Raw genomic sequence first — 19,574 nt, 5'->3', positions numbered from 1 at the left:
ATTCATTCAGTACAGAATTAAACTTGCATGGGGGCATCCTGTGCAGAACTGGTGCAGAACCATCTCTCTCAGAGACAGTCCTGGGTAGTAGAGCCTGCTTCAGGGCTTTTTCGGGGCTTTGGCCTTGTCATCTCTGACATTTCTTATTTAATACAAAAATAAAACAAAGCAAAAAAAAACCCAAAAAAACAAAATTCCCTTTGACTGTTCTTCAGGGTTGTTCCTATTACCACTGCAATTGTCACCGTGTTACACTGTCATCATTATACTTTCGTGCTATGTCAGATAAATAAAATTAATGATCAAAAATAATTGATAGGATGAGTTAAAAAGAAGAGAACAAAAATAATAAAAGACTATTATTTTATAACTAACCTTTTTACCCTTTACTACAGTTTTAAGAGGGATGACATTTACCCACAACAGTTGTATTTAATGTAGGATAATTTTTACATAGAACTAAGGATACACATAATAGAGTAGCATCTCTACTGCTGTTTTTTTCCATTCTTCTGCTTGGCAATGTGGGTATCAAGAAGAACATGGAAAATTTACAGGAACTTGTGTCAGCCAATGAGATTAATACCTTAATGGCTCCAGTAACAGAAGCCCTTGATACTCTTGTCAGCTGGTTAAATCTGTGCATTTTGCTTTGAGCAGCCATCGATTCTCCCACAATTATGACCCAAGTCTGGATTCTGAGTTTGGCTTTCCACAACATATGTAAGTTTTACAAACCTTTCACAGAAAAAGATTGCAAAGATTTTTTTGCTTTTAGAGTTACTATTAGATCTGTTTCTTTGAGATTTGTCATGCTTGCTCAGGTCAAACCTCATTTTTAGGTCAGTAAGAAGCTCAGGCACTTTATCAGCCTCCATATGTCTCAGCTAAGCCTAGGGAATCTGTCACACTGCCCATTTGCAGAAAAAAAAAACAGGGGGGAAGATATGCTTCAGTGCCAACACAAGGAAAGCCCGAGAAGCTTTCTCGTGGAGGCCCATGTGGTAGGTGACCTCATTAATACACCACGTGACAGTGTACGGACCCTCATACCTCGCGGCCATCTTCCCGCGGGATCCCGCACGGCCGTCAGCCGTCAAGACCCACACTTTCTGCCCAGGTTCATAAAGGGGTGTCTCCCTGCACCTCCTATCTGCTTTCCTCCTATAGGTGGCGATGGGCTTGCACAGCTTTTGATGTGCCCCGTCGCACACCCACTCACTGCGCCGACACCACGCTTCCACCGCCAGCTGATCTGACGTGGGCGGATTCCACGGATAGAGTGGTGGCTGGAAACCTAGGACACACTCAAAAGGTGTTAAACCCGTTGCTTCATGACGTAAGGAATTCTGGGCATACTCAGCCCAGGGGAGGTAAGTACTCCAGGTCTCGGGTTGGCAGGACCACTTGCCTCCCCCACTCACGATCACCTGTCTTCTGACAGGAGACACCTGTGGCTCATTTAACACTGCACCATATTTATACTCCTACAGGTTCGGAGGGACAGCGCTGCGCACTAGCGGACAGAACCACGATCGTCTGTTGGTGTAACGCTGCTCCGATCCTGGAGACTACCTAGACTCGTCATTGCTACATTAAAGATTATGGAAAATAAAGAACATGTTAGTTCAACTTCACCTCTTGCTTCCTTCATGCCACCCACATCACAATAATTTGTGGCTATATATCTGTTTTTGTATATTGCAAGTATTTCTGCTGAACTAGAATGTATTTTAATGTATTGTGTACTAAACATATTATTGCTTTAGCCCAAGATGTAAATCTGTATTGTTGGTTAATCTCATAATCTCATAATATCATGTTTACCATCATAGGCAGTTCTGCAGTGTTTATGCTGATTTAAACATAAATTCCAATGACAATCAATCTAACACTATCAGCACACTATCAGCTCAATATAGCATGCTAAATTATCCAGGACGCAGAGGTCTTGAAGGAAAGTTTGCAAACTAAATGTATTGATGATCTTGTTTACATACAACTGGGGACACAACAACAACAACAAAAGTATTTATTCAAGAATGGTAAATAGTTCAAGTTCGGTTTATTCGTCACATACATAGTCATACACAGTATAACTCGCAGTGAAATGGTGGAGAGTGCTCTTTCCAAACTGAGGAAAATATTCATGAATGAACAAGTAGCTACCAGAAATAAAAGTACCATTCTCTAGTTTTGCCTCTGATATTTATATATTTGGCCTATTTAAATATCTGTAATGTGATAGGATAAAAATACTTTACATATATAATATGCATGTAATTAGTTATCATGATTCAATTGTATTTTCTTTCAATTGCTTTAATTAACTAAATTGTAATTTGTAATTTAACTCAAGACAACACATCTCCTGGAGTGCTTTTTTGACATCTTTTCACCACTGACTTCTTGTGGCCAAACTGGGTTACAAACAGGTAGGTGGAAAGAAAATGTTAAGAGATCTCGTGACTTGTGGAGCCCAGTGAGGTGAACATCTTGAACATCTTGCAGCAAGTGCCAACAATGTCAGTGCTGTCTCCTCATTAACAGTAATGTCCTTTATGAGAATGACTCCAGTCTGGATTCTTATTTTATCTCTTTGCAAAACACGCAAGTTTAAACTTAACCGATGTTTTACAAGAGGGCTACAGATTGTCAGATGTTTTTAGTCATCATAAATTAACACATTTGATGAGTCTATGGTTTCAGTAAACCTTTGTTATTTCTTCCTTTGTTGGACTTCATCTGACTTTTCATGTGACTTTTATTTTTTTTAAGCTCTGGCTCAAGATGTGGGGTTTTACCAAACATCGTTTGTGAAATCCGGACAAGCTCTTACACTTAACTGCACATTTCCACATGACTCTCATATTCGTCTTGTAATTTGGTCCATCAAAGATCAGGAGAGATACCTTAGGAGGTTGGAAAAATGTTACAAAAGAGAGATGCATAAATTTCACCCGAATTTCTCAGTTCAAGATTAAAATTGAAGGTATCTTGAAAGGCATTTCTCTGACAATTCCACATATAAAAGCTGAAGATGAAGGAATGCACTTCTGTGCAATGTCTACCTGGAATACAGTCACATTTTCCACTGGAACATTCTTAGCTGTGACAGGTAATAAACAAATTCTTCTATGTTTTTAATGGTAGAATTTCATGCATTCTCTGCTCTTTCTGAATGATATCGCCTAATAAATTGATCTTGGATCTGTTTTATTACACAGGTACATATATATTGTGCTCTTTTATATCAAATTTTGTAGTTTTTTATATTGTGACTATGTGATTTGTGCATGTAATGACTACTGACTACTACTGACTACATTTTCTGATCTAGTTTACTACTTTTCAAAAATAAGACTATTATACGATTATAATAATAACAAAATTCTTAAAATATTACTACTATTAAAATATTATAAAAATGTACTGTTATTGGTAATTTATTGTGTATTGTCTTGTATATGTCTAAGGGATGTTAAATAGACTTTTATTTAAAAAAGGCAATCCAGAATTAACAATGTCCAGTATTTTTGTTTCCATGTTCATTAGAGCAATAAACATTTAATTATAAACATTTAATATATTGAACAGATCATGCAGAATTAAATATATCAGTGGTCCAAAGTCCAGTGCTGGGTGTGGTTTCCCCAGGAGAGTCAGTGTCTCTGCAGTGCACCGTCTTCTCTGAGAGGAAAACAGCAGAACTCCCGAGTGCTCTGGTTCAGAGATGCTGCAGGAGACTCCCATCCTGAAATCATTTACACTCATCACAACAGCAGCCATCAGTGTGAGATCAGCTCTTCTCCACACAGCTGTGTGTACAACCTCTTCAAGAGTGTCCTCAGCCTCTCTGATACTGGCACTTACTACTGCACTGTGGCCACCTGTGGCAAGATCCTTATTGGAAATGGGTCAACAGTGCGTCTGAGTAAGTGTTTAAATATGTTAGTAAGCACTATTCTCAAGGAAATAAAATGATGTACAATATACATTAATAAGGATGTAATTACACTCTATATGAAAAAAACATGGTAATTTGTGACAGCTCATGTGAATATTTTCATAGAAATGTTATTTGTTGTCATATTCAGAAAGGCCTGTGGATCCCATAATAATCTGTCTTGGTGCAGCTTTGGGAGTGTGTGTGGTTGTGATCGGCATTCAAGCTATGTTAAACCAGAGAAAGAGAAACTGGGAACAGTGCTCTAGTAAGTGTTCATTAAATGCAAAAAAAAAAAATACAAACAAATGCATTATTCCATATTTCTCTGAGTAATGCGGGGTGTCCTTACAAATGTCAAAATCAGACTACATAACTAGACTAGTCAAGCCTATTTTAAGTGAGGGTGTGGGGCATTTACTGTGACTCCTTATGCAGAGGCATTTCAGGGAGTGAATTTATTTGTGATAACTGCACAGAATGAGATTTTGTTAGTAAACTAGTATGTAGTCAACGTGTTTACATGCACTTGGGTATTCAGATAGTGTGAACATGAGTCAGGCAATGATCAAATTTCTACTTTGCAACCAGCCAATAATCTCACAGAATGACGTGACATCAAACTTCCTGCCGTGGGTTTTTGTAAACATGGACCCATTTTATGGGCAAATATTTACATTTTCATATAAATGTTTTATGATTATTAATAATGTGCAATGCTGCCCTTTTTACAGCTTTCTTTTGTATTCATTGAGCAGGTGCTACATTTAATTCTCCTAGCTGCTCCTGGCACAGCTCAAAACTCTGTCCGGTTACGTTTGCATGCATGCGCGGACTGAGAAATCCAAAAGAAATAGGAGTAAGGGTGTATATGCACGAGGAATCAGATTACTGACCTAAAATCTATCTTTATTTATTGGATTTCTTAATCTAATTTCTAGGCTATACTCCAATCTATGAAATCAGAGTATGCTGTTTACATGGCCACTGGATAACTGGAGAAATCTGATTATAACTGAATTATTAAGTGCATGTAAACACACTCACTGAGACTCAGTCAGTCAGTGAGTGAGTGAGCTATAATGCCTGTTCAGGGGCCTCAGGCAAAAACAATGTCATTAAAAGTTGTTATAGACTCAATTAGTGAAAACTGAAAACGATCACTAAATGTGACAGAAGGGAAAGTGTATAATACAGAGACATACATTCCCATTCATATCCAAAATTAGTACACATACAGTAATATAATAATAATACAGTAATACTGTAATTCAACATTTTAAAATTTTCCTTTCATGTTTGTGCAGTGAGACATCAGGAAGGTATTGTGACAGAAAACACAATCACTCAGGTAAGCACTTACAAAGCGTGCATATATTTACTAGTCTTGAGCATGATCACAAAGGTGTACTTATAGTCCCATGTGTCTGATAGTGTCCAATTCCACAGGACCATGGCGCTGTGGAGCTCAGTTACACTGCCATACATTTCAGTAAAAGACAAACCACAGCAGGGAAAAGAGGAAAGCATTATGAAAGTTTGTACTCTGAAGTGAAAAGCACAATTTAATTCAGTAAGTCTCTTACAGCTGTTATGGATGTGAGCAAAGCTTATAGAACATTATCATTAACTCGGGACATGGGATATTAGTCGATCCTTTAAGAAGAAAACCCTCAAGATCTTTGGTGGATGAATGGCAGCCCTGCCACATATTCCAGGTTTGTGAAGCTCACCATGTAATGTTTTTACTGGGACCAGTGGATGTATATTTGAATAAAGATGATGGTGCCACTGTTTTCTGTTGTGCCATTATGAAGTGTGAAACAGGCCAATCTGAAAATCACCATCTTGGTCCTGTTTGTGAAGTAGACAAAGACTGTGAGCAGAATCTGTGCAGTCAGATTGAGTGTCGAGTAGAGTGTAGATTAGCAGAGACAGGAGGTGAGACACTGTGTGTACATGATGCCCACCTGCACTTTAATAGAAAACTGAGAGGAAAACTAGATAGCAGCACTTCTTCTGGTGTTTCAGTGTGATTTAGTTTGCTGACATTATTTAGCACCCATTTAAAAGAAATGCAAAGAAATTCTCTTTCTATGAATCCTGTATTTATAATGTGTTATATGGCATACAATAATGCTTTATAATGCCTGATAAAAGCCTGAATCATTACTCATTAGTAGTTGTAGCTCCACAATAGAGGAAGCCATTATAAAGCAATGTGTTATAAAGCAAGAGTATATGACTTCATAAAGTCAGGATTATAAACCAGTATGACAGCCCTTCCATTCCAGTGTCTACTGAATTCCAAAACAGGCACTACTGACTATGCCAAAAGAGAGAAGGTTTGACTACAGAAAGGAATGGTTCAATCCTGGTTTTATTCACAGAGGGATACAGTTAGTGTCAGGTTGCTTCTATTCCTAAAAGTTTAAAGATGGCTGTACACAGCAAATAGCAAACATTAAGGGCAACAAAGCTACAGCCTGGCAGAGGGTGAAAACAACTCTCCTTTGACTGGGATGACCAGCAAGTCCTTTGAATATCATTCAATAACAATAGGACGACATCATATGACCTACAAAAAGAATGGCAAACAGCAGTCTGGGGTGTACACATCAGTCTGGGGTGTGCACATCATTTGTTTGCCTAGGCACTTCTCTGAAATGCAAAACTAGAAAAAAAGCACTTCATTAATGAGAAGGGAAAAAGAGACCATAAGGTTTGGAAAAAAAACAAACTGTTAGAGCATTTAGCCAGAGTGACTTACAATCATGACTAAATACAACTTGAGCATTGAGGGTCTTGCTTAAGGGCCCAACATTGGCATTTTGGCAGTGGGGGTTAGAACTACAAACTTTCTGATCACTACTCAAGTGTCTTAACCACTGAGCCACCACTGCCCAACATACATAAAGATTGGATCATAAAATGACTGGAATACGTTTATCTTCTCAGATGACTCCAGTGTCTATCTGATGACCTCTGTGAAGAGCTTGTGATGTGTTTGTTCTTATAAAGTGAGTAGACTTGGCCTCATTTTGGCATCAAATATTTGACCTGATATTTAAAGATTCCCTTATGCCTGAGCATGCACACATCTAACAACAACCTTCTGGATTTTGCCAATCCATGGGCAACGTTTCACTGGACATCACTTATGTGAACAAGTTAGGACCAACATTTTTCCAGTCATTCATCAATAATGAGTAATAAACAATTCCTGTGAAACACAACTAATTTATCTAATTTATCTAGCTAGCTATCTTAGCTAGTTGGTAATATTATAAGATATATAATAAGATAGCTAGCTTTCTTATGACATATTTATCTAGCCCGCTAAGACAATTTTGTATGTTCCTTTCTCATTTCAGATGTTGAAATCTCTAGACATGGTGTAAACACATAAGATTGTTGAACTAGCTAGCTAGCAGTATATGATGAATATAAAACATTTGTTTCAATTTAACCTAATGTATGGCTGTTACCTTACAGTAAACATTTCGCTGAACTTTAATTAATCATCTTATATTTTCTAGTGACCAAAACTGCTGAAGAGGTTTAAATTGTCTTTTATACTGTGGAAAAAATACAACAGGAGTCCTATATCAGTGGTGCATCACATCACTGACATTGTGTGTCCTTGTTAATTAAAGTTAGGGAGCATTTTCCATGATAGAAAGTTGTCAACTATGAAAAATAAAGACTCTTGAGTCAAATATATACTAACAACAGACAGCTAAATGCTCTATGTACGTTTTCTTTTTTATATATAAATATAAATTCATACTATTTATTACATTATTTTTCAGTATTTCACAGATTTCTGCCCACATCATATGAGAAAATGCTTATTTGATGTTTACAATGAATATCGGAATATTGAGTACACAAAACATTAAATTACATGTAGTAATTGTGAATCAGTGTAGATGTGATCATTTCACTTTACTTAAAGTCAGTTGTCATAGGTGAAGTAGAAAATGTAAGTCTCTGACCAAAGCGCTTAATGAAACGAACAAAATGAAAGCAAACATTAAAGTGCACTAACAAAAGAAGTCAACATAACATGGATGACCAACAATCAGTCATACAAACACAGAGGGCTTAAATAAGGGACAACATAAGGACATAATAATACACAGGTGATGTGCTCAGTGAGGCACAACATGCACCACCTGAGTGGGGCATGGCACAAAACCAAAATACAAGCACAAGTAACGCAAAGCCAAAACATAATCAAAGGCCACGTTGACGTCACTGCCGGAGTTTACTGATGACAGCGGCATTGTCACACCAGTAAAAAACACTTATAATAAAGTATTATTTATTGATATAGAATATCTGTCCTCTTGTAAATACATGATTCATAAGTAGTGTCACTGAAGTGCCTACTAAGTCACTTCCCACAGAGCAGTTTACAAAACTTTCCAGTTGCCATAGTCCTGTCCATCCAAGTATCCAGTCATTACCTGAGACTGTGTTTCAGAGATGTTTAAAAGTAAATGTAATATTGAACACCACATTTCAAGAATTCTTGAATGCAGAATTTCCCTTAAAAAAACAAATAAAGAACAAACAAAAATAGTTCTTAGATTTGGCAACAATTCAGAACATTTCAACACTTTCAGTATTGCTCACATAAAAATTATATATATATATATATATATATATATATATATATATATATATATATATATATATAGTCATAAATTGATTACAAGACATATCTTGATTTGTGTCAGGAAAAACCTAAAAAATGTATGTGCTTTGTCTTAACTACATGGGGTACACTCTTTAGTCTCACAGAACATCTCACTGTAGCTCCACTCTAATCTTTTTATGCACCTTATAAATATCCAGTGATTTTGTAATGGGCTGGGTTATCCTCTGACCTTGTACTCTACGAGATTCAACAATATCTAGAAGAGCAAATTAAGAGCATTAATTCAGAAAAAGAAATAGTGATGTATCAAGAACTCTTAACTGTGAGCTTAAAATGTCTTTAAACTCCATTTGATGCCTGCTGTCTCTCTTAAAATAAATACATTTTAAATAAATAAATTAATTTTAAAAATTAACTCAAAATAAATTACACATTCTTACCTAAGCATTATAAAATTACTTACAAATAATGATGAGGAATGTAATTGTAATAAAATGTAAAATGTAATAAAAATATGTCTCTTAACTAAAGAAAATAGCACTGTTTATAATCCTCATTTAAGAACAGAACAGGGTGGTGTGGTTGGTGCCACAGAGCTTTCAGATGTGTCTGTGTCACTGAGTGTGCTTACAAATATAAAGCCAATGACATTTATGTAATTAGACACTGACCACTTGGGAAAATCTGGATGAACACTGATACCATATATAGCAAATATGCTACACAGTAAATGCACGTATACAAGGTAGATGTAGTTAATGAATAAATGCATATATTCAATTCACCATGCCAGGTACTGAGGCCATTGGCCAAGATATTTCTGAAAGTCTTGGATTTTCAAGATAGAATCATAAACTTTAAAGTTCCAGTATTTGTAGGTGAGTTATAAGTCAATCAAAACACTGATTTTGAAGTCAGTCTAAGGCTTTGCCTGGTGTGTAAACATTGCCTCCTACTGGAGCTGCACTGATGTAAATTAATTTAATCTTGTATTCCTTTGGTTTATCTAATGTGAGTCCAGAGTGAGTCCAGGGTGTTTCCTGGGGCACTGTTCCACAGCCTTACCCCATCATGCTCATCAAAATAGACTGCATAGGTAGAAATGTTGAATTTTGTAATGTTGTAGTTTTCCCTCTGAAATTCCCACAGAAAGGGAGGGGAGACACCAGTGACTGAAACAGGTCTGGCCTAAGTGAGTGAGTTAGCCTTCCTTTTCAGGCTTTAGGACTGTAATAAAAGGTTATGCGGGGGGGCGGGGCAACTTTTTAGGTACACTCCTATTGGCTAAAGAAGTATTGTCCACACCCAGAAACAATGCATGAATGTTTAAAAAAAAAACAAGAGACAGAAGCTAATCATGACAATGCAAATACAAAATGATTCCAATGAGTGTAGGCTATTAAGTTTTTATGTTTTAAGAGTGCCCTAGATTAATTTGGCTTAGATGGGTATTGCCATGATCAGTCCCTCCCAGGTTCTTTGTTTCCATGTTTTTTAGTTCCATTCCATAGTTTTATTTTCTCCGGCCCTCGTTTCTAGTCTTATTAAGTTAATGTATTTAAACCATGTCTTGAGCCCAGTGTTTAACTGTTCATTTATGGTTGAATGTGTTTATCATTGTGTTTTCATGTTTATTTTGTATGGTTTTGTGTCATTGTATTCTCTACCTTTGTATATCCTAGCCCCAAGTTTTGCTAGCCTTTGTGTTTCCTTGCCCTGAGTTTTCCTAGCATCTTGTTTTAGCCTGCTTCCCCTGTTTGCCTTCATTTATCCGAGCCCTTGTCTTGTAATCATGTATCCCCATGCTTTCTGTGTCGGCTCTTTGAGCCTGGACTGCCTTAATGACTCTGATTCTGAATTTGACCTTATTAAATCTCGCTCTTCTCAGGAGATGTGTCCACGCCCTTACCGCTCAACGTTACAGGTATACAGCTAATTTAAATTAAAATTAATAATAATAATAATAATGATAATAATTTGTATTGCTAATATTTTTATTATATTTTATTATATTATTATTTATTATTATTATTATTATTATTATTATTATTAGTCACATTTATATAGCAACTTTCTCAAACCCAAGGACACTTTAGACAGAAATCAGCTTGTACAATCAAATCGCTCACACACCAGTGAGAAGTGGCAGGCAGTTTGCACACACCCCTGGGGTAGCACACTGGGTGCAAGGCAAGAGGAGATGGTTAAGACTAGGACAGAGCACAGACTGTCACTGGACACACACACACGCATTCATACATATACGTATATACAGCGCCTGAAAAAAATAAGAGACCACTATAAGATTATTGGTTTTTCTACTTTTACATTTGATGGGTGTGTGTTTGACCAGGCTGAGCAGTTTTGTTTTATTCTATAATGGCAACATTTCTTCCAAATTTCAGATAAAAATATTATATTTTAGAGTATGTTTTTTTTTTAATGAAAATGACTAATGGTCAATATAACAAAAATAGTTACAGAAATTTTTGACCACAAATAATGCCAAGAAAACAAGCTCATATTCATTTATAAACAACACAGTACTAAGATTTCAACTTAGGATAAGTCAAGAAATCAACATTTGATGGAATAACCCTGATTTTTAATCACAGCTTTCATGTGTCTTTCACATTGCTATTGGGTAACTTTACACCACTTCTGGCACATAAATTCTAGGAGCTTGGCTTTGTTTGATGGCTTGTGACCACCCATCTTCCTCTTGATCACATTCCAGAGGTTTTCAGAGGGGTTCAGGTTTGGAGATTGGGCTGGCCATGATAGGGTCTTGATCTGCTGGTCCCTCATCCACACTTTGATTGACCTGACTGTGTGACATGGAGAATTGTCCTGTTAAAAAAAAATCATCAGAGTTGGGGAACATTGTCAGGAGGAAGCAAGTTTCCTTCCAGCACAGTTTTGTAAGTAGCATGATTCATGTGTCCTTCACAAAGACAAATGTGCCCGATTCCATCCTTGCTGAAACACCCCCAGATCATCACCAAATTTCACAGTGGGTGCAAGACCCTCACCATCTCCACCTAACCATTACATGACCAGGTGTTGGACAAAGCTGAAAACTGCACTCATCAGAGAAGATGACCTTACTCCAGTCCTCTACAGTCCAGTCCTTATGGTCTTTCGCAAACTTCAGTCTGGCTCTTTTTTGCTTCTCATTGATGAATGGCTTTTTTCTAGCTTTGCATGACTTCAGCCCTGCCTCCAGAAGCCTGTTTTGAACCATCCTCGCTGTGCAATTCACCCTAGCTGCTGCATGCCATTCTTTTTGTAGGTCACTTGACATCATCTTAGAGTTGTTACTTGACATTCGAAGCAGGTGGCAATCATCACGGTCGGTAAAGAGTCGTTTTCGACCTCTGCCAGCCTGTAGCTGTTTTTGTCCCCTGTGTTTGCTGCTTGACTCTAACGCTGCTGGCCCAAGTGCTGCAGGGCATGGGGCAGAACGCACAGACTTCCTCGACAGTGCAAGACATTTATTAACATTAAACATGGACAACACAAGCGGCACTCACATACAACTACAAGAGTGAACATTATTAAATATTCAACACTAACAATATACACTTAAATATGAAAAGGTGGGAACAAACACACACATTATGTGCTACAGCTACTGTTTACATTAATGACTCACAAAGAGACATAGGTAGTGACAATGACCAACAAAGGGAGCACACACAGACAGGGGTGTAAATAGACACACAAGACATTAACATTAAACCCTATACACGTGTGTGCAATCCCGGGGGTGTGGTTACAGTACATTTGTGAATCCCCTTGCACGTGGCAGGCCATACCATGTGACTTATGGGAGAGGAGCAGTCTGTGACATTGACCTTGTTCTTATGAACTGCAGTTTTTGAAATTTTAAAGATGGAAGCAACCTGACACTCACCGTATCCTTCTGCCAGTAAAGCTACAGTTGAACCCTTCTTTTCCTCAATAAGAACCTTTCTTTTCAACTCTTTTGGCATGGTCTGTAGCTGTATTTTGACTACACTTACTTTGTGTGTAGTCCTAGCACTGCTTTTCCCATCCAGCTGGTTCTATAACAAATGAATAATGATGAACAGCAGCACTTACCAGTATTTATAATTACATTTGTTACAGTTGATTCTGATGTGGAATTAATAATCGATATATATTAATTGCTTTGGGGAAAAAAAGTCCACATTTTTTCTTTACTGTGTTGACGCAGTATTTTATAGGTCCTGTTCAGTGCATAATGACTGATAAATGAGCCGTCCAAATTGAACCTGGAAAAAAATACCACTCGTAACTGCACAATTGAATCAGAATCCAGTGAAACTCTTTACATTTGGTACAAGCAATGACTGCAGCAGGAGCCTCAGCAAATAGGAACAGTGAAAATCATGAAGGAGGCCATGATTTCATCTCATTGATAGCACAATATTTCTGACTATTCTAAATCTTAATGAAGATGATAATGGAACAAACTTTGGTGGAGTGACAAATGAACAAATGGTTACATTTTGCTCTGCTACAATTTTGACAGGTAATAATTATGTATTTTAAACTTCTTAACATTAAAATTAGACCACAACTAAAGCACAAAACATTTGTTCTGTATAAACACAGTGATGTTTACAGTCTGTGGACTGCAAAGTGCTATAAGATATATGTTTTATTAAAGTACAAGTTAATCTTTCAGATGTACACTTGTTCAGGTATGTGAGGGAAACTAAGATGAACCAGTAGCTGACACCTTTGTATTTTATTGACCACGACATGACAGTGCAGGAATAAGGTGTGATGCCACCAAAACAGCCCATTCAAGCAAGTATTTTTGTATATCTTTGCTTTAAATAAAATGACTATCACATAAGCCAACCCTTCAAAGGTTCTATATGATATTTTAGTAGAGAAATAGATAGATAGATAAACCTGAAGAAAACTACAGGTAACTATTAGACTGTAGTAAACATCACAGTGAAGTACACAAGATAGATTGATTGATTGATAGATAGAGAGATAGATAGATCTATCAGTAGATCAACTTGTCACAGTTCCCATGACATCCAACAACATTTGTTCTGATGCTGTTTCCCTCGTGTCTCCGTCCTTGTCCTGTGTTGTCTTTCCCCCTCCATTATCATCTCCAGGTGTTTCATGTGGTGTGTTTTACAGTGTTGTTTTGTTTTCCCTAAAACCCCCTGACTCACAATTGTATCCTGCTCTACATCTCACCCTCCCCAGTTATAAAATCTATGGTAGATTATTTTGTCTGTAGTTTTTCCATGAAAACTTCATCTACTTTTGTACAACATTATTTTCATTATGCATGTCTGTTCCATGCTGTAGATATTCACTACCACCATGGTGTGCTGGTCATTAGCATGGGTCTGGCACTGGCTGTGTCTGTAGTCTGGAATCTCACTGTTTGCTCCAGCAGCTGGACAAGGAAGTGCTGCAAATGTGAGTTAATTCAGGTCAACAAAACTGTCAGTGATTTATCATCACTTGGTTAAATATCTGACATCTGTTTCCCTTTTTTTTATGAATTTCAAGGCAAAACAACTCAGTCAGACAACATCAAAAAGGGAGAGAGACCACAAGGCCAGGTATGCTACTGTATGCTTGTTTCACTGTACCTGGATCAGTTTTAATTTAACCAAATTCACACAGTTGAGTTGCACTTTTTTTTCTTTGTTATCTACGGGGCTGCAACACAACTTCCCTTGTTTGTGTGAAAAGGATCCCAGTACTAAAGAGTTCTGTTATGCTGCATTACAGGTCTCTGAGGACAAGATGCAGAAAACAGGGCATCAACAAAATGAGTACACCCATGTGAGATCCTGGCCTGTATGGATCCGAGAAAATTACATGTATGCCAGTTTTGTTGCTAAATTCTTGTCAATAATTTCTATATTTCTTAAAGATAAAAACAGTATGAAGTCATGGATTAGAATAGGTTGAGCCCCCTAGCCTTTTTGAACACTTACCATTGCCGTGTACAGTTTTTCATCTTACAAATGATTATAGCTTGAGCAATGATAACAGCCGCACACACTCCCAGCACTGCTCCAAGACAGATCACTACAAGATTTATTGTAAAATAATTTTTATAAACATTAAGTTGAATATAAAATTAAAGTGAAATGAAAGTGTTTTATATATAATTTTGTTATTTTTATTTTTTCAAATAATTCTTCAACAATATAAGCCTTGAGTTGACATTGTACCAACATTGTACCAGTCCCGTTAGACCGACGTGGGTCCGTACGACCCCATCAGGTCCGTACCTGGACCACACCCAGGGCCCCCCCCAACTCCCCCAGTGGCACTCTCCCCTGCTGTGGGAGTCAGGAGTGTTCCCAGGAATATGGAGGGCTTCCCTGCGAGGGCTGTGGGAGGGCGTTTCTGTCCTTTCCTACCCTTCCTTTGTTTACTGCCTCTCCCAGGCGTCCTACGTCATTCGGTGGTTCTGTGACGAGGTGGTTCAGCAGGATGCGGAGACGAGCTGCATAAACAAGAATACACGTTTTATTTGCACATATAACACATTCGACATATCACGCAGACTATTGGGTTCAAACACTACAGACATAAACAATAACCATTTATACACGTATACTAATGACACAATGAGGAGCAGGTGTGAGACGCAGGGAGGGCGTGGCCACATTGACGAACACACACCCACACAAGGAGACGTTTGGGGGGAGGGGCCATACCGTGACACCTTCCTCTTTCCCTCAAGAACTCAATTTATCATTTTTGTTTATATTGAATTAGTAATATTTAATTCCTCATCCCTGTTATTAATTTAGATCTGATTTATTTTTTTATATGATTTTTAATACTTTACACAACATATGTTTCTGAAACAGCAATTGTATCTACTAAGTTTTGGGAAAATGTTGCTCTAAACACTGAACACCTCAAACATTCCACCTTTATTTATTTCCCCAACTAACCTTCTCTCTCCTCATCCACAAGCACTGATTAGTCCTTTCAGATACTTCTGATAATTCCTTCACAGCTGCTGCTAGTTTACAGACTCTAAAACAAAATTCCACAAGCCAAGATGTTGTTACAGATGGGACCAACAAAATAGATCTAACAAAGACTTCTACAGTTCATAATCTTAACACAGACTTCTACAGTTCATAATATTAACTGAGAGTTCTATAGTTCATAATCCTAACATAGACTTCTACAGTTCATAATCCCAGAATATTATTCTTGTTGTTTTGTCTTTTACTCTAAAATTAAATATGAGACAACATACACTATAAAACTTTTTTTAGCTACTCTGACTGTTGTCATACACTTTTAAATAGTGTTCCATAAACCCCACTGAACCCCACTGTGTTACAGCATTAGCCAGTCACATATCATCTGGCATGGTTTGGTTTTTGAGTGACTCTGCTACTGGCTATAAAAAAGTCCACTCTAACACTAACATTAACAATCTGAGCTGTAGAAAGAAAGAAAACTGAATAATAATAATAATAATAATAATAATAATAATAATAATAATAATAATAATAAACCTATGCAATTTTGCAAACAACAAGACAAGTACAGTTCCAAATCTTTATTAGTGTTCATAATTACATGTGTTACTGTTCTTTGTTGTTGGATTAATATTCAATATTTATTGGATTACATTTTTTTCCCACATTTTTCCTTATTGGTCTAACTCTGTTTCATTTTTATGTCCTGTTCAAACTACAAACTTTGCTAATCGAGAAGTCCTGAGGCAACCTGGAGAAAATATCACTCTTAACTGCACATTTACAGCAAAACTTGATAACACACCTTGCATGTGCAAAGACTGAAACCAGGCATAGACTGAACCAGGAGCCTCTGCCAGTAGGAGAAGTGTTAAAAAATAAACTGGCCATACTTTCATCTCCATTCAGCAATTCCACATTCAAAATTATTTGGAATGACACCACAAACTCTCTGACTATTTTAAATCTTACTGAAGATTATAAGGGAACATATTTCTGTGGAGGGACAGATGGAAAAATGATTAAGTTTTAATCTGCTATGTTCACCAATGTGACAGGTAAATAAATAATTTCTTTTTAACTTCTTAACATTTAAAACTACACTATTACCAAACACCGAGCACTTCTAATCTTAATGTCAAAGCTACATATATTTTATGAATTAGAGAATTAAATGTCTTTGTTCTGTATAAATACAATGCTTTTTACAATCTGTGGAGTGCAAAGTGCTATCAGAGACCTATATTTTTTATAGAACCTTTAGGAGCACACTTGTTTAAACATGTGAGGAAAACCAAGATGAACTAAAAGGAGACACTGTGTGTATTTTATTGAACAAAACACGCAGAGTTAAACTCAATAGAGCCTACCAGTAGTGGAAACGGGTCAAGAACCCCAAAAACATCCCAGTCAAGCAAATATGTTTGTGCCTCTTTGCTTTAAATAATGTGATCATCATAGAAACTTGCTCTTCGAGGTTCTTTATAACAGCCACAAGTATTTTATAAATGAACTGCCTTTCTCATAATAATCTAGCATGACCATGTGAAAGACATCAAGATAAACTAAGATCTTACAGTATTTTTATAATTCCCATTATATCAAGGTTTATACACATCACTGCATCAAAATTCAGCATTAGTTTATTCCCCAAGCAATTGCTTACTTGAGCCTTAATGTCCTTGACCAGAAGAATGCTCGCTCGCTTGCTCGCTCTCTCTCTCTCTCTCTCTCTCTCTCTCTCTCTCTCTCTCTCTCTCTCTCTCTATGTCTCTCTCTCTTTCACACACACACACACACACACACACACACAGAATTACAGTAATGTTCACTAAAGATTGTTGTTCATTCCCACAGCGACATGATGCTGAAGAGCTGAATTATGTTGCCATTCATTTCAATGAGAGGAAAACCAAAAGAGGACAAGTGAAGAGAGGACAGCCTGAAGACAGCATGTACTCTGAAGTGAAACATTCATCATCTAGATTATTAACTCAAATGAAACATAATGTAAATCTTAATCGTAATCTTAACGTAAAATCCAGGTTCTAATGACTTGTCCACAGTCCCATGCACATCATACAGTGTCACTCTGTAGTTTGACAGAGCAAAATTTATAACACTGGGACATTAAGGCTTATTATTTTGTGGGTATTGCTAATTGCCCTCTGCTACACGCACACACACACACACACACACACACACACACACACATACACACTAAATAGTCCACTAGTAATCACGTATCTCAGGAAGTGTTTTATTTTAGCACAGCAAATGTGAATACAGAAAATATGTGGTCTAGAACAACTTATTTTAGGTCACATTCAGGCACGTTCAGGACACTAGAATACTGGATTTGGTTTTACACAATAACTAGAAGGGGTTAAGTGTGGACTATTATATGTTACCTTTAATCCACAAATAATGACATTTTTAATGAAACTACCTTTAATGAATTTCCATGTACATAAGCAAAATTGACTTATGCAAATAGGAATATTATTGTTTTATAATTGTTTTTAATATCCCCAAACATGGACAATATGTTGTTGCAAAGATACATATGGAGTAAGCTGAGGTGCATCCTGAATTCTAGGCTGCAGTTAAGAGGAAGGGTCCTTGGTAACACTATTCTATGAAGATGAGATAGGGAGGGGCCTTGGATTTTAATTTTGATTCCAGAAATGCCCTGGCACACATAATATACATTATAGAAGAATCGCTATAATGTTTTAGAAGGCATCATGAAAGTAAGAGTTATCATAATCATATTAAGCATAAACTTTATTGACATTGTCTCTGTGCAGCAAACAAGCAGGATCTAACTTTACAATCCTCTAATATACTGTGTCTGTGAGAAAGAGATGGACACATATTTCTCAGTGGTATGTGGTGGTTAGCATTAGCTTGCAAACAACTATGCAAATCAAAGCACAGAATTGTGGGTGACTGGCTGGCCAGAAAAGACATTTGGAATATATTTTACAATAATGTTTGTACCAGTGTTCATGTTCTTTTTGCTTTTTCTATGTATCTTAGCAACATAGAGCAGTTCTCTGATCTTTTGGAAGACTGCTCAATCACTTAATATATTAGACATTAACACATGAGAGGTATTCTTGACTGGGTGTATGATCACCTTCTCGCCACCAGAGGAAGACAACGCACTGGAAATCAGTCATCAGCGTGATCGCCTGCAGGTGACTGCCTGTTTATAAAAGGGCTACTTTTGTTAAGTCTTGGTGTATCCAGCAGACATAACATATGTTATAACATATTGCTCTTAGTGTTGCATAAGTCAAAACAGTATCTTATAAGTTTTAATCCTCATGAGTGGTTTCTTTTTGAAGCTTCCTTTTCTTATTGTTTTTAGTTGGGAGGATTTTTTCACCCTTCCTTCTCTGTTAAATGCAGAAAGTAGAAAAAGAAAATTCAAAAACAAAAAGTGGAGAAAAAAGAAAGAAGTAGACAGAAGACATTTGTTTCTTTTACTTTCCTCTCATCTCCTTCTGTTACTGCTCAGTATTGTACTGATGGTGCACCAGACCACACCTCAGCAGATGACTAGACTGCCAGATTCCATGCCAGTATCACCCATTTATTTATTTATTTATTTATTTATTTATTTATTTATTTAACCAATGTATTATTTGTTCCCTGTTATTCGTGAATCAGTAACCTTGGTGGTGTTAACGTACTGTATAACACATGTCAACAATCCCTCTGGGAATTCTCATCATCAAATCTTCCATCTTAACTTCTAACCACCACTGTGACTTCATCCTTCAGATTTGAATCCCAAGAGTACATACTGAGGATGCAGGGGTCTTCCATGTAGTGAACATGCAGCAATTCCAACTTGGAATTACCGTTAAACTTTGTAGACCCTTGTTCATGGTTGATAAGCACAGACCACAGGCAAGCAGAATTAACTCTGTACCTCAGTCTTCCTTTTAAC

At 37.0% G+C, this 19,574-nt stretch overlaps 1 pseudogene; it reads left to right on the top strand.

Annotated features, from left to right (window-relative positions):
• The first annotated feature begins 947 nt into the window (after positions 1–947).
• LOC113568446 lies at positions 948–5,515 on the top strand (annotated as a pseudogene).
• Positions 5,516–19,574: the final 14,059 nt, after the last annotated feature.

Source organism: Electrophorus electricus, chromosome 12, assembly GCF_013358815.1.
Source record: "Electrophorus electricus isolate fEleEle1 chromosome 12, fEleEle1.pri, whole genome shotgun sequence".
Lineage (NCBI taxonomy): Eukaryota > Metazoa > Chordata > Actinopteri > Gymnotiformes > Gymnotidae > Electrophorus > Electrophorus electricus.
The sequence above is the reverse complement of the archived record's forward strand: the minus strand, read 5'-3'. Positions and strand labels throughout refer to the sequence as shown.